Source organism: Quercus suber, unplaced genomic scaffold (assembly GCF_002906115.3).
Source record: "Quercus suber isolate HL8 unplaced genomic scaffold, Cork oak 2.0 scaffold_900, whole genome shotgun sequence".
In the NCBI taxonomy this organism is placed as follows: domain Eukaryota; kingdom Viridiplantae; phylum Streptophyta; class Magnoliopsida; order Fagales; family Fagaceae; genus Quercus; species Quercus suber.
This window is the reverse complement of record NW_027070325.1, coordinates 91734-107363: the sequence shown is the minus strand read 5'-3', so window position 1 is coordinate 107363 and position 15630 is coordinate 91734.

Sequence of the window (15630 nt, the reverse complement as noted above, 5' to 3'; positions counted from 1 at the left end):
TAGGGCTAAGTTCGAATTCTGCAGAAAAAACGCATCTGACCCCATTTTTGATTGACCGAGCGTGAGCTTCGATCGGTCGAACCAGGGTGAGAAGCACTATTAATTCCTGCATCATCTTGTTCCAACTTTACATAAATAATACAACTTGGGGCAAATCTAAACAAGACTAAACAACCTGTTTTGATCATGGTTTGCCAACAATACATATTAGAGTTCTAAATACATTAAATCCTAAGTCTTTAGAACCTAATAATATCAGTATAAGGATGCAGATACAATAGTAGTTAAGTGTTTCAATATTATAAACTTCTAGTGCCATGCTCAATTGTCGATAAGTTTGGTATGCACATGCAAATATAAAATTTGTGAAGAAATGTGAAAATGTAGTTTTGTCATTTTGGCTTTTGACCATATTAAAGAACCCTTTCTAGATGGATAAAATATTGGTCCATTTGGATTAAGGGGAACAAACATAGTAGCAATTAAAAGCAAAAGAGTAGGGAAGAGAAAAGCAAACACAAAGATAACACTGGCACGTGTTATCGAAGAGGAAACCGAAAAACTCGATAAAAAATCTCTCCGCTTCCTTCCAAGTGGAAAAATGATCCACTAGACCCTTCAAGCCTAATCTATCGGATGCACCTCAACCCTCCAAGCTTCTTGCTCCAACAAGGTTACGCCATCCTTGACATCTTCCAATGCTTCCTAAGCTCCAAAAACACTCTCAACACTTTAAATGGGTGTGGGTTGTGTTTAGGTAGAAATCTTCTCTCAATGGGTATAACAATGGAAGAGGGAAGGAGAAGAGACTACAAAGATTTATCTCTAAGAATGAGTAGCTCTCTCTCTAATAAGGTGGGTGTGTTGTAGAAACCTTTCTTAGGGCTTTTCTCTCAATAGGCTTTCTACAATTTTTGTGGGTAATGAGGGTATATATAATATGAGTAATGGTCAAATTTACACTACAACAAAATGTATTTTTAGTGACGAAAATTAGTGAGGAAATATTTTTCGTCACTAAAAATATAGTTTTAGTGATGAAATATGAATTTCGTCACTAATAATGAAAAAAATTATTACATTTAGTGACGAAAAATAAATTTTGTCACTATTATGTTCTGAAAAATAAGCGCCAATGGAGGAAAACTTTGGCGCCAATTTAATTAATCTATAGTGACGAAATATTTCGTCGCTAAAAGTTGAAATTTTTAGTGACGAAATATTTCATCACTGTAGGTATTGCTGTGGATAGTTTTAGTGACGAAAGTACTTTCGTCACTATAAGTAAGAATTAGTGACGAAAAATAGTCGTCACTTAAAAAAATAAAGGTTTTGCACTTATATGATTTTAGTGATGAAATATGAATTTTGTCTCCAAAGCTTGGGTTCTTTAGTGACGAAACTAACATTCGTCACTAAAAAAAAAAAAAAAAAAAAAACAACTTTAGCGACGACCAAATGAGCATTTGCGACATAAAATATTTCGTTGCTAAAGCCCACTAAAACTACCTTAGCCTTTTATTTTCCAATTCCTTCATAACACACACGCCTTCTCATATTCAAAAGAAAACCCATTCACACAAAAGAAAACCCATAACACATTCAGCTAAAGAAACCCATTTAGCTAGAGAAACCCATTCGCATGCCGTCTCAAAAGAAATCGCGACGCTTCACCTCGACGCTGGCGACGCTTCAGCTCGCGATCGCGACGCTTCAGACACCGGCGCCAGCGACGTTCAACTCTAGATCGCGTCACTTCTGCACTGACCGACGACGCTCTGCATTGACCGGCGATGCTTCTACACTGACCGGCGACATTCAGCTCTCGATCGTGATGTTCAGCTCTCGATCGCGATGCTTCAATTCCATTCGTGTCGGTTTAGCTCTCGATCGCTGGCGACGCTTCATCCTTCGCAACACTTCACTCTGATTGCGATACTTCAGCTCTAGATCGTCGGCGACGCTTCCGGCGATGATTCAGTTTGTGACACTTCCGGGTTTGTTTTATTTTATTTATTTATTTATTTTTCCTTTTGAGTTAATTTTTTTTGTTAATTTTTGTTAACAAAAATTACAAAAAAGCCATTCAGATTCATTTATATAAATTTTTGTTAACAAGAATTTTTGTTTCATTTATATAAATTTTTTGTTTTCTTGCTTTAGCTCTTGTCTGCAGCTTTAGCTTGGTACTGGTGTTGTATGAAGATTGTGTGTAATATTGTCTCATTTTGTGAAATTTGGTAGTTTTTTTGTGTGTGTGCGTGTACTTGATGAAATTATTTTGATTATTATGGCTTGTATTTAATTTAATTTTGATATGAGTATTTGGGTATAGGATTATGCTGTTGTTTTTTTGGGTTAGGTTCTCAATGCCACCTTATGTTGTTGGTACTATTCAGGATTTGCTTAGTTTTTTGTTTTTTAGTCTGATTAGTTGGTAAACTATTGGAACATTAAAAAAGGTGTTTATTAGAAAATGGCTCGCTGTTTTAATGGTTGAATGGATGCTGCATTCTAAACACGTGCGCCTGGGATCGTTAGTAATACTAGTTAACTATCAACTATCTGATCGGTTTATCGTTTTTTGGGTTCTGCTTGCTGGGTTGAGAGTTGAAAGTTGTGGGGGTTGTATGGTGCTGTGTTGTTTTCGTTCTGTTTTGTTAGGTGTATGTAGCATTGCCGCTTCTTTTGTTTTGGTTGTGTTCTATCTACTGTGGTCTTTGTTAATTTTTGACTTGGCAACTTAATTCCATGTTTTGTGTTGACTAATTAAACATTAGGAATATTTTTTAGGTATGATTGGGTCTACTTAACTGTTCACTAAAAGCTATCTTTCTTTTATCTCTAGCTCTCTCTTTTGTGGAACAAGGTGAAGAACACAAGTTAACTTTGGATTTTTTTTTTTTCTGAAAGTTGTAAACTTAGCTTGAGCAAAGTAAGTATATTCTAGTAAAAAACTTATAAAACTCTATATATACTTGTGATATTGGAAATTTGTTTTGTGGTGGGTTGTTGTGTTGGAGCAAGTGGGTGGCTTGCATGGTGTTATAAGGTGGTTTAAATTCATATTGGGAGTGTTTTTAATTTCTTGCAAATGTGAATGAAACTTGTTGAATAGTAGCAATTGTGTTCCTTTATTCAATTTCAATGCTTATAAGCTTATAGACTTAGATGTTAGAATACATTATGCATGAGTCGTCCTTATTTTACTAAAATAGCATTCATCTTGTAATTGTAGTCAAACATGGATAAAAGTTGGATGATAATGGGTAAGACACCTGATGGCAGATTAAGTCATCCATATATTAAAGGAGTCAATGCATTTATTAATTTTGCAAGAGTAGTTGTGGACTTGAGTGGTAATATTTCGTGCCCGTGTATTCACTGTGGGAATTGTTATTGACAATCTCCTAATACTGTGCGTATCCATTTGCTTCATCGTGAGATTATGCAATCTTACATTAATTAGTATAATCATAGAGAACCTCATGTATTGAACGAGAACATTCATGATAATGAAATGTTGGATAGTGATCATATCGATAGTATTAATGCCTTGGTAGGTGACCGAATTAGAGGGGAACCAAGAAATGCATCCGAAGATGAGGAGGTGCGTCATTTTGACAAACTTGAGAAAGATGCAAAGCGTGAGTTGTATCTAGGTTGCACTGATTATAGTATCTTGAAGTTTGTTATTGAGATGTTGAATGTAAAGGTAATGACCAACTTGAGTAATAAGAGACTTGATATGATGCTAGAATTGTTGACAAAGGTTTTACCAAAAGGTAACTTGGTTCCAATGTCAACTTATGAAGCAAAGAAGATATTACGTGACTTGGGCATGTCATACGAGCATATAGATGCATGCAAAAATGATTGTGCACTATTTTGGAAGGAAAATGAAAACCTTGATAAATGTCTGGTGTGTGAAGCGCCTAGGTATAAGGATACACGTGTCCAAGGTAAGATGATTCCTCATAAGGTATTGCGTTACTTCCCGTTGACACCAAGACTGAGAAGATTGTACATGTCAGGTCAAAGAGCTAAGGACATGAGATGATATATAGACAAACGTGTGGACGATGGGATAATGAGGCATCCGGCTGATAGTGAGGAGTGAAAGGAATTTGATTTGCAACATCCTGATTTTGCCCTTGAACCTCACAATGTAAGGCTGGGATTGGCTACAGATGGATTTAACCCTTTTGGGAATATGAACAACAATTATAGTATGTGGCCTGTCATACTTATCTCCTATAACCTACTGCCTTGGTTGGTTATGAAAGAGACATATTTTATGTTATCCTTGCTTATTCCTGGTCCCCATCAACCGGGAAATGAGATTAATATTTACTTGAAATCATTGGTTGACGAGTTGAAGGAGTTGTAGGAAGAAGGTGTAGAAACTTATGATGCTTATAATAAAGAGCATTTTCAGATGCGTGTAACTTTGTTGTAGACAATACATGACTACCTTGGATTTGGTAAGGTGTCTAGGTGGAGGACAAAGTGTTATCATTCTTGTTACACTTGCAACGATGAACCATATTCAGAAGCTTTGGAAAGTAAAATTGGATTCATTAACCATCGAGCTTATTTGTCTATGGAACATTGTTGGAGACATAGTCGGTTGCATAATGGTTTATCAGAGAAACAGAAGAGATCTTTAGAGTTACAAGTGGGAAAAATACAAGAGCAGCTAGATAGAATGCCAAATATAATTTTAGGAAAGCATCCAAGTAACAAGAAGAGACAACTCATTGGGGAGCCAAATTGGTCAAAGGTAAGTATTTTGTACAAGCTTCCAAATTGGAAGAATAAGAAGCTTAAGCACAAAATTGATGTCATGCATGTAAAGAAGAACATTAGTGAGAGTATTTACGGTACTTTGTTGGGCATTGAGGGGAGAAATAAGAATATTGACAAGGCACAGATAGACTTGCAAAATATGAACTCTAAGCACATGTTACATTTGAAACAACGTTCTGATGGATCATATGATAAACCTCGGGCTTTCTTTTCATTAAGCCCAAATGAAAGGGATGGTTCCTATGACTTTTTGAAATCAATCAAGTATCCGGATGGCTATGTAACCAACATATCAAGGTCAGTGAATGCAAAAAATGATAGATTATCTGGTTTGAAAAGTCACAACTGTCATGTGCTACTACAACGAATTCTTCCAATTGGGTTACGAGGGCTTGTACATAAAAACATTAGTATTGTATTGTTTGAGTTGAGCAGCTTCTTCCAAGACTTATGCTCAAGGACTCTAAAGCAGAGTGAATTGGAGAAACTAGAAGAACGTATAGTTCTTATACTATGCAAACTTGAGAGATTCTTTCCTCCAGCATTCTTTGATGTTATGGTCCACCTTGCTGTTCACTTGCCTCGAGAAGCAATTCTAGGAGGCCCGGTACAATATCAGTGGATGTACCCTATTGAAAGGTAATTAGACCCTTTGATGCATCCATCAATTGCATTTTTTTCATGTGGTATAAAATCACATAATGTGCGTATTTTTTCCTTATAGGTATCTTGGAAAATTGAAAAGATACGTTTCAAACTAAGCTCGACTAGAAGGTTCAATTGCAGAGACTTACATTCTTAAAGAATGTATCAACAACTAGTCTTTGTATATTGATGGGATTGAAACTGTGCATAATCGAAGAGAGAGAAATGAAGATTTAGGTGAATCTAGCGAAGGATTAATAGTTTTTTCACAAACTGCCCGACCTACAGGTGGTAGGCGGGATGATGGTAACTTGTCTTGTGCATTGTTTGATACTGCTTATTGGTACTTGTTGTACAATAGTCCTCAGCTAGAGCCTTATTTAAAGTATGTGATTTCATATGCATGCATTGTTTGATCAAGTTTTGAATATTATCTGCAATGCTTAGCTAAAAATAAATCACCTTATTTTTAACAGTGAACACAAAAGCACATTGCATAATCCTACTGGAGAAGCCATAACTCAAATCCAACGACAAGAGTTTCCCAACTGGTTCAGAGAACGTGTAAAACATTTGAAATTTAATCACACACTAATAAAAATTAAACATTTAAAAGTTTCTTCATTGCTTATTACTAATTAATATCACTTGTTGTATGTCATTATAGATGAATAGATTGAAAGTTAACGAGTCACCAGAAGCTATTAAATAGTTATGGTCATTAGCAAATGGTCATAAGCCACATGTGAAGGAGTACACAGTTTGTATGGTCAATGGTATAAAGTTCCATACAAGGGACCTAGACAATCGTCGTGTAACCCAAAACAGTGGTGTATGTACCGAAGGGGATCATGGAGGAGAAATGCATGACTTTTATGGTAATCTGTGCAAAATTTGGGAATTGGAGTATATGTTTCGCCATAAAGTTGTTTTGTTCCAGTGTGATTGGTACAATACTGGTACCAATGGTCGAAGGAGAACGATAAGAACTGATGCACACTGTACAAGCATTGATGTTACAAGTCGGTGGTATGAAAATGACCCTTTTATACTTTCTAGTTAAGCGAGACAAGTTTTTTACCTTCAAGATACCAAATTGGGTGAACCTTGGAAAATTGTGCAATCCATCCAACATAGAGGAGTGTTTGATGTCCCGGAAGTTGGGAGTGGAGAATCCAATGATAATACAGAAGATGGTGACGCATTCCAACAAGAAGCGATTGTTGATGTTGTCTCTATCAATGTTGAGGACAATATTATTGACTATTGTATGGGTGATGTAGAAACTGAGGTTGTTCTTAAAGGTGGAACTTCAAGAGATGCTAATGAAAATGAAGAGCATGACATACCTGATGTTGATCTTGATATGGATTATGATATGTAAAGTTCATAACAATTGTCTTAAATGTTGTGTACTTGTCTTAAATTTTTATGCTTGTCTAAGTAGCAATTGTTTTGTACTTATCTTGAACTTGATATGGATATTGATGCGGTTATTTGTTATGTTAAGTTAGTAGTAATTGTGTTCAAATTTAACACTTGTTAATTGCTTGATATGGATAATGATGTAGACTATAATATGCAAAGTTAGTAGTAATTGTTATTGAGATGTTTTATACTTATCTTGAATTTGATATGGATATTGATGTGGTCATCTGTTTTGTTTAGTTAGTAGTAATTGTGTTCAAATTTTACACTTGTGAATTGCTTGATATTAAGTTAGTAGCAATTGTACTTATTTTTCATATCAATACATAGTTTCAAAAAATACCCAAAAAGGCCAAATACACTCGTAATATACCGAGGTATGAGATGGCAAGATTGGATAGAATGAGGCAAAACCAAGAGATAATTGATGCTTTGGGATTGAAGCACATCTCAACTTCTCTAAAGGATTCTGCTCAGTCCAATTGTGTAAAAGGGAAAAGAAGTAGAGCTAGTGTTGTGGTAGATGATGATTATATACCACCTATTGGTGACGATGACAATGATGATGACTCATCTAATTTTGTAATCCATAAGGTATAATAGATGTTCCATAGGGTACAATAGATGATAATAACTTTATTGCTCCATTACTTGTAATGACTTTGTTGTTCCATTATATGTATGTTACTTACAGATGGCACCAGGATGACTTACACGCTCGCGAGGTGAGGCATCTATCTTGGTGGTCCGATCTACGGTCCAATCTACAGAAACACCTCCTGAAGCAAATCCTCCCGCCCGAAGTTCTTCTAGTGCGGAGACGTAGACTACCGGCGCATTAACTAGCACGATTGGTAATTAAATAGAACATACTTAATTACAACTGTAACTTTTTACTATTGAGATTATACTTCACTTAATTTAGCTATAATGTACATGGAATGTATAATTTTTTAACATTAATAATGTTTATATAGGATCTGCTAGCAGGACTACCCGTGGAGCAACACGTGGTATAGCAGTACGGGCACTTGTTGAAAAAAGTGGTAAGCTGCCAGTACGTATAGCTGCAGAGTATGATGCTCCTGTTGGGAAGAATTTGTGCAAGCTTGTCAATCACGTTGGCATACAAGTGCGAAGTAATTTGTCTAGTTACAATGTGAAAAATTGGAAAAATGTTGATGCTGCTACTAGAGATGTGGTGCTTCAAAATATTACGGTAAATTTACATTGATAATATCTAACTCGTCTAATTCATATCATAATATTTTTTTAATATATATATACACTTCATTTTACAGGATCAGTTTGAGCTAGAAGGAGATTCCAACTTGGTAACAAAAACATTAAATACAAAATGTAGAAGATTATTGAGTTCCAACTCCCACAAGTTGCATTAGGCTTATAAAAAGCTCAAACAATCTCATGGTGCTGACTATGCAAGAAGCCACCCGCAAATGAATGCCACACTTAAGCCGTGGATTGAACTCATTGATGAGAGATGGACCAATGAGGATTGGCTGGTAAATTATTTATGCGTATATTATTATTATTCAATATTTACTATATTATGTTGTCAACTGATTAAATTAATATTTAGATGAAGTAAATGTATACTGTTTTATTCATGATCTAATAAATATCTTAAATGTTGTTTGTTAGAAAAAATCAAGAAAGAACTCTGAAAATAGGAATAAAACTAAAGGCAAACATAGATGCGGGACAGAGGCACTTGCTGTTAGGGTTGATGAAGAGGTGCGTATTTTTTCATTTTCTTAAACCTTAGTATATTGCATGTTGTGATTAATTAAGTATATCTATCTAACACTTAAATGTTAATTAATTAGACAAATAATAATGATGGTCAAGTTCTTGAATTGGCAAAAATCTTCAAAGATGTTCATTTCAATCCAAATACAAATATGTGGATACACCGAGAGGATGAAGCGACATATGTATGTATATCATTCCATCCCTATTATGTTTGTAAAGCTATAACATATGTAGTATTAATGTTATGATTGTTTGTTTCTTTCTCTCTTTTAAATGATAGGAAAATATTCTCAAAGTGTAAGCGGATCATTGTCAAGATCCTAATGCAATTCTCCTTACACAAGAGGAAATCTCAAAGTTGGTGTTTAAGAAGAAGTCCAGTATTGTAAAAGGACTTGGCATGAGACCTTCTTCTTCTCTAGTAACCACCGCTTCCTCTAATTCATTGGTAGAGTATATCCAATGGTTAGAAAATGAGATAATTGAGCTCAAAGAGGCAAGAGCTAAAGATCAAGAGGAGCGAGCTAAGGACCAAGATGCACAAACTAAGCAAGATGAGGTCCAAAAGAATATTATTAACTTTTTGAGGAGCAAAGGTTATGATGATGCTCTTACTTATGGGGGTGCTTCAAATTCAAGTTAAAATACTTTTTGGTTAGTACTTTATTTGCTTTCTACAACTTATACATTAGTTACTCTTTGGTTATAACATAGTTAATGTTTTTACTTTACAATTTTAACGAAGCATTGTTTTTATATTTGTGCAGATTTCTTATTGGTGGCTTTTAGGAGATTTACTTTTGGCATTACTTGAAGACATATGAGGACATCTTTCATTAGTTCTAAAATAGGGTTTAGGTAGAGTTATCATGTATTGCAAAAAATTATTGTATAGAAGGAGTTTGAATTGGATACTTGTTTTAGTTTTTACTTGTGGAATGTATGGATCTTTTTTTATAAATGTGTTGTTGAAATAAATGTGTTATTCAAATGTGAGGTTTTAATAATGTAATGACAGATTATATGTTAAAAACAGAAAATAAGTTTTAGTGACGAATTTTTTCATCACAAATATAGCAATAAAAAATTGTTTTAGTGACGAAAATTTTGTCACTAAATATAGCAAAATTTTGTAAGAAATGTTTTAGTGACGAAAATTTTCGTCACTATATGTGCCTGGATTTTTTTAAAAATAGTTTTAGTGACGAATTTTTTCGTCACTATATGTACCTGAATATAGCTTTAGTGACGAAATTATTCGTTACTAAATATGATTTAGTAAACTAAAGTGTTTTTAGTGACGAAATATTTTCGTCACTGAATCATGTTTTTAGTGAGGAAAACATTTAGTGACGAAACGTTTTCGTCACTAAAAGGTTTTTTTTTTTTTTTTTAAAAAATCAAATCGGACTTTTAGTGATGAAATTTTTCGTCACCAAGACTTTTAGTGATGGGGCTACAGTGACGAAATGAGTTTCGTCACTAAAAGTCCAATTTCGTCACTAAAGGTCCTTAGTGACGAAAAACTGGACTTTTAGTGACGAATTTTTTCGTCACTGAAAATACATTTTGTTGTAGTGAAATAGGTCACACTAAAAAATCCTCTAACCAGTGAAATTCGCAGGTCACTCGCAGGTTGCCTAAGTCACGAAAATAGCTGGCACAACTGGCACGACTTTTCAACTTTCACAGCTGGCACTTGACTCTTAAGCTTCTAGCATGTGCTCCTCATGTGACTTTTGGTTGTCTTGATCAAATCTCCCCACTTAATACTAAACCCATTACAAATAAATCCCACAAAAATACAAAGAAATAAATTAATGTAATTACAACATTTTTTGTCATGGAATAAGCCAACACTAATGTTATGAGAAAAATCATAACTTAACATTTAGAGTTTTGTCTTAAATAATAGAGTTCTTTGCAGCTTATAGAGGATCACTTTGTTTATTTTTTTCTAGAAATTTAGATTTTCTGTTGTTTATTTAAATTTTAGATGGGTTTTAGTGGGTATTAGTGGATTTATCCATTAAAACTCATATGAATAAATAATTTAATGGGTCTTTACCCATTTAATCCAAATATTTAAATAGATTGGGTTAAGACTTATCTAAATTAGGTGGGTAAAGAGTGGGTTCAAGAATATGGATAAAAATTGCCACCCCTACTCATGATGCTTGGAGGGTTGCTCCAATTGCAAGATTAGTGAGTGTTGTTTTAAATTAATCGGTCTGTGACTTTTGAGAAGGAAAAAAAAAAAATTTTAAATCTCTTTGTGGATTCCAATAGATGGCAAGTTTCTTGCTTTTTATCTTTTAGTTGGATTCCTTACTGGGGAGCATTTCCATCATTACTTTGTACTCTTGAATCTTGGTTGGATTCCTGTAGGTTAGGTGTGAGCTTATCTATTCATTATGATTTTGTATTTGCATTTCCTCCATAGCCCATAAAAATATGGTCTCCCAGAAAGAACTTGACTAGTTGCAGGTGCTGAAATGTTTAGAATTTTGTCTTAAATAATAGAGTTCTTTGCAGCTTATAAAGGATAACTTTGTCTATTTTTTTATCCTGTTTAAGGATCTTTGTTTAGTTTTGTTCCTTTTATGTCGTTTGGATTGTTTTGATCTTGTTTGCAGATAATATTTCTCATTGCATCTGATGCATTTATGTTTATTTTTGTTGATGAAATTTTCATTTGTCTGCATAAATATATATATATATATACTATGGTATCAAACGGATCTCCCATGCTCAATTCTCTGTTTGATATGCACATGCCAATAATATACAATTGCATTCAAGTTTCTCTAGTTAACTTCAAACATCAATCTTAAGCACTGTGAAATACTTTCATGATCTCATTTTCTGAAATATGAAAGTGTATTTTTATCATTTTCGCGTTTGACCCGACCATATAAAACCACACTTCCTAGAGATGACATATATAAACCCTTTCTCCTTTGTTGCTGTTGTTGCAAATCCAAGATCAAGTCAAGTCGTCTCCAGTTGCCTAAATTTGGATGTGTTGCGATTTAGGTTAGTTTGTGATAGTGGTTGTTACCGACCTTAATTTTAAGGGTCTTAGAGTTTGATTTGTGTTAGTCAATCATGTGGTTATATTGTTATAATCAATATTTTCTATTGTGAATTTTGTTTGGTGTTACCCATGTATAATGCATTGGCATGAAATTTTTTGAACCGCGTTAAATGTTAGTTGAAGCCTTGTGTGAATAGGCCATCACTAAATAGATTTCAACATAAATATCTTGATTAAATAACCAATGAGAACATAAGTCTTAAAAAGTTTTTCAACGCAGAAAAGATTTCACCAAATACTTTAAGAAAGATGTAAGATAAGGATGAAGTTGTTGTCCCAATTACTTTTTTGAGGAAAGGTATAGGCATTTACATCCCATTCTTTCGTAAAAGTCAAATTGCGGATTGGAAATATATTAGTTCACATTAGCTATTTCACACATCCACGATCAATATGAAAATGTCATAATTTAACGCAAAAAAATAGATATGAAAGAGATGTGAAATAATGACTCAAACACCACAAATGAGTCATTATAGCATCTTTCATGTTATCTTTTTATCTTTTCTACTCTCTTTCTTTGGTCTTAGTTTGGTAGAATAGAAGGGGTGAATTAAGTAATGCTATGAACACAACAAAAAGTTACAATAATTTTATTCAAATTAGCATGCGAAAAAAAAAAAAATTAAAATTGAGATTGTGGTGGGTCTATGTATGACTTGATATACTAATTGAAGAATCTTGTAGAATCGTTGTAGCTTTTTGTTGTGTCCCTTGCATTGTTCACGTGGATTGTGTGGATTTTATGGTGGTTGGTGGTTGCGTTGTTGTTGAAATTAATTAGGTAAAATATATAATATAATATTTAAGGAAAATAATCCTCTCTATTTTTTATTCAAATATTTAAATAATGCAGTCATGTAGGATAGAATAAAAAGACTGATGGAGGTCAAATTAACTAATTAAAATATTTTAAATAATAATAATAATATTTTGCTCCAGACACTAAAAACATTTAGGATATAAATATTAAGTTTAAAAGAAAAAAATCGGAATTTCCTAAATACAATGTGCATCACGGAATAGTTGGTGCAGAATTTGCTTGCTTCAAATAAGAAAAATGTCAAATTTGAAAGTACCTTATGTCATGCTTTTAAAAATATATATTTTCAAATTACAATAGATGTAACTTTTACCCCAAAAAATAGAAGAGCCTTAAAGACTAATATATTCTATGTACATTGACTTGTCCAGGAGATTTGGAATTGATCTTGAGGGATTTTTTGTTTTTGTTTTTTTTTTTTTTCATTTTTGAGACCATTGATTAATAATTTTGATCAAAAGCTAAAAACATCGACGATAATAACAAAAAGAATAGGCTGGAAAATAAAGAGGAAATTAATGAACAGGCCACCTGTGGTAACCTCCAAAAAAAAAAAAAAAAAAAAAAAGCCAGATAGGTAATCAAATTTTGAAACTGCACACAAATTCTAGATTATGAATTAATTCGAAGTATTATATTGCATGTTTGCACAAAATGCATAAATATTCGAAATGCTGAGAATGTATAGACATGTTATAATACATGGGAACTTAGAATGACCTGAATATATATACATATATATAATATATAATATGACAAGTGTTTGCATGCATCCTTTCATAAGAGTCACAACCTTCGGAGTTTGGACAATTGTACTCTCTTTATAAAGGATTATAACCCTTCATCAAATAATACAATCATGATGTGAAAAAACCATCATTTTGAGAGTATATGATGAAGTACATAACGCTATTCTATAATCCGGCTTATAATAGCTTGGAGACATTGTTAATACTTATAATACGAAGGTAGAAATTTTATTTTGCTAGGACAGAATAGCTAGATATGGACACTTTTGATTCTCAAAAAACTAAAAAAGATATGGACACTTTTATGGTCCGTTTGGAAGTTTAGAGAGGGAGGAGAGTAGTGGGAAGGAGAGTAGAGGGGAATGATTATCCTCCACCTTGTTTGGATGTTTTTAAAATTAGTAAGGGAAAAGAAAGTAATTAACCATTCCTCTTATTTTGATGTTTTAAAAATTAGGATAGAAATGAAATAAAATGATTTAAAAATACAAATTTACCCATATTTGAAAATGGACTTGTAATATTAGTCTATGATTAATTTGTTAGATTAAATAATTATGACTATTGCATACAATATATATATATATTTTTTTTTTTTTGATAATTTTTTTTCTGATGTGAATTAAATAATTAAAATTGGTCTATGATTAAATATTTTTTCTACTTTTTTTATTATACTAAAAAAAAACCATCCTCAATTGATAATACAAAATATAAATCTCAAAAAAAAAAAAAAAAAAAAAAAAAAAGAAGGTATAGCAAAGTGAAAGGTTCTCTATCTCAGACACGTGTGGAAACAGAGAGATCATGTTGTCATTAACTACGCCTCTGCTGACGACGCCGTCCCTAGCTCACGTGCCACTCGTGAACGTGAACGTAAACAAGCCCATGGCAGCTGCAGCTCCACCAGCAGTAGCATTACCAATCTTTGTTGTTGTGGCTAATTCAAACCCATCGTAAATCCCAACGAAAACCCACATGTGCTCCTCTGAAACGTCGACGTGTACTCGATCCTCCCTCGCCTGAATGGCCTAGACCCAAACCTGAGTCCAAACCCACCACCGTGAGAGAAGCTTCTCTGGAAGTGGTTATCGAATCCTAATCCTCCACTGCCGCTGTTATAAGACTTGTTATCGATTCTAATAGATCACCGATCATTATATTTTGGAAGGCAATCAGATTTCCATCTCCGACCTCTGCCACATCTCCGATTTTGCTGGTTAGCTTTTCTCTCTCTCTCTGAAATGATTTTGTTTGTGCTGTTTGGTTTCCGCGAAAAAGTAATGATGGAAAAAATAAAAATAATTGTGAAATTAAAAGGAAGTTAAAGGTTTGCTTGTATGATTTATTAGAATTGTGGTGACTTAGAAAGGGTAAATTAGAAAATTTATTTGGTTAATAGTTCATCTACTACTCTCTTATAAAAATCTCTCAAATTTGAGGGAATTAAAAATAAGAGGTGAGAGGTAGTTCAAACCCCTCCAAACTCCTCTTTTTTTTTCCTTAAAAAACTTTCAAATAAAATAATTAAATTACTCTCTCTCCCTCTACTCTATCCCCCTCCTTTTTTAAACAACCAAACAGGCCATTAATTAGCACCAGCAAAAGCAATCATTTTGGGGTAAATTAGCACTAGCAAAGTCTAGTCAAACTGGACCTGGTTCTGATTTTATCATTGTATTAAAACTTAGTATAAAAAAAAATAAAAAGGAAATTGATACTATTATTATAGCAATTAAAAGAAGATTATTTCAGTAAAAATAATTTTGGTCCATTTCGAAATATCTGGTTCATTTCAGTAAAAATAATAACAATAAAGAGATTACAAAGAAATAACAATTATAATAATCATCATTCATTCTTTGTGTCCCGTAATGATTCGAAGTATATTAACAAATTGTTAATTTAATTATTTTATTTATGAAATTCATGTTTTGAGTCTTTTGAACATCTGTTAAAAATTATTTATCCAAAAAAAAAAAAAATCAGTTCATTTTTTTTATAGTAAATATATCATTTTTTGTTAGCTTTAGATATTTGACACAAAATAAAATTTATATATTTTATCTTATAATTAGTAAATAAGCAACCTGTTTTTATAAACTCTGTTTCCATAAGTTTGCGAGTCCTGCTCTGTTCTTGTATCTGGTATTTGCTATGTTTTATAGCAAGAGCTAATCCATAAAAATTTGCATTTCATCAAATAAGCAATATTGTAAGTTTTCTGTTCTTATTTACACAATAAAAAATCATACAGCAGGAGCTAATCCATACAACTTTTATTTAATCTTGCGCATCGTAGGATA